Consider the following 2,185-nt stretch of genomic DNA (forward strand, 5'->3'; position numbering starts at 1 on the left):
ATAATGTATCGCCTGTCCTTGATAATATGTCCCTCAATTTCTTACAATAGGCCACCTAAATCCAGCACAAACTTAAAAAATGGCTGCACTCACTGTGAAGGTAGCAGCGAGCTGTGCACCTTGAGCTCTACAGACGAAAAGGAGAAAACAGGAGAGGCGTTTTTAGACAGCGTCACCCTTTTTGAACAAACAGAGAAGACTGAGGCACAGACTGAGGAAAGCTGTTATTTTAGATTTGATGAATAAATGACAGGTTTTGCAAGTGAAACCAAATGAAGACAGTCAAGCTAATCCTCTGCATATTCAGGTTTTGTGCTCCCTATAGCATCCGAACGTCATCAAGCAACTTTAGCGGTAGCAGGAGATATATGACAAAGTGCTCTTCCCAGGGTGTTTGTAATTTTTATAAAACGCAATTCTAAGAAGAACAAATACACAAATCACTTTTCAAATAGCTCTGTAGAATTTTAGACAAATAAGCATTATTATTATTATCAGATTGCACATTTTCCTAATTTCAGTGGATGTGTAGATTGAACACACATAGATGTTGTACCTTTACTGAAATACAACAACAGCACTACCTTACCATCCAGTTGGAGTGCAATGCAGATTACATTATAACAGACACTGTTGCCCATATCCCAGGAAGTGCACAACTATTTTATTTTCCATCACTGTGGGCATAATTATTGTCTTGCAAGGGGAGAAACAGCAGATGGATGATGCTTGGTTACTGTAATAATCAATAGTTCTATTTTGTTGTTTAAAATAATACTGACAAATCATTCATACTCATTGTGCCATGTTTCAGAGAACAATGAATATGCTGTTTGCCCATTGATGTTATATTTAAATATGACAACATGACAAGCGCATAAACAAACAGGCACTATTAAAACAAAATCTTTTGAAATTTTAAATGGACAATTTTGATGTCTTGATAATAGTGATGGTGGATTGAAGAAAATTTAAGGGAAATTTGTCAAAATAGTTTCAGATTGTACTTTGTTTTGTTACATAACATAGCAATGTGTAGGAGAATACCACAGGAAACATTTGAAGAATACCCAGAAGATAACGAGATCCACCTCCTTATCATCAGTCATATGGGAAAGACGATTTACCTTCTGCTGTGGAACGTTTCCTTGAATCTTAAACCACTAGTTTTTTTTATTTGTTTCTAAAAGAATAAACACAATTTTGCATTTGCAAAAAGTTTATTTTTTTTACATTACTGGTTTCCCCTCCAAAACCATCTTTAAAAGAAGAAGCCAACACAGAGGACTTCATTTCCCATCACCCATCAGCACAAGAAATGTCAACACCCCGCACTCCTACCCCTCCAGAAATTACTTAATGGCAACTGCAACCTGGATGTGCAGCAGAAGCACGTAGTGAGCGCGCCACTGCCATGACGAAGTCGCCCCAAAGGCAAGTCCGTCTGTGCCCGTCCGTGCCCAGCACCAGTAACCCTGGTACAATCACCGCTCAGCGATACTCCGCAACTCTTGTTATGTTGCTAGACCATGGATACTGTTCCCCCACTGATGCCGGCACCCACTGACAATTCTCCAGCAGCCACCCACCCACATCCACATCCCCACAAAATCTAACAACGCCCTCAACACCTTCTACCAACACAAATGACACATAAGCCCCAACATAGCCTAGATCCCACCCTACCCCACACGCCACAGCAAACTCGCGCATCAGCACCCACCCACATAAATGCTTCTCAGCATACGATCACTCAACAAATACACAACCAAAATATGGGACCTACTGAGCAATGAATGGTTTGTGTTGCCCCTTGGGCGGTAGGATGTCCCCGATTGCACTCCTTTGTGTTTCAATAAAGTATTCAACTCCTATAAAAAAAATGCAAATCAATTTTATTCATTGTTATGTTTTAATCCATTGTATCTTGTTACTTTCTTCAGTAATGAAAAGATGTGTTTTTTTCACATATTAATGTTTAGTCATGCCCAATGCATATCAGGCCCTGCCCTTCATCAGGAAAATTTTCTGAAAACACAGAGAATATATTCAGCATAGTACCATGGAAATCAATGTAAATACATAAAATGTTTAATATTATATAAAATATTGTGATAAATGTTGATATTGTACATGTCATTTATACATGTGATTTATCAGACTGTGTTATCAGCATATTGGGGAT

This window comes from Lissotriton helveticus, chromosome 3_1, assembly GCF_964261635.1.
Source record: "Lissotriton helveticus chromosome 3_1, aLisHel1.1, whole genome shotgun sequence".
Classification (NCBI taxonomy): domain Eukaryota; kingdom Metazoa; phylum Chordata; class Amphibia; order Caudata; family Salamandridae; genus Lissotriton; species Lissotriton helveticus.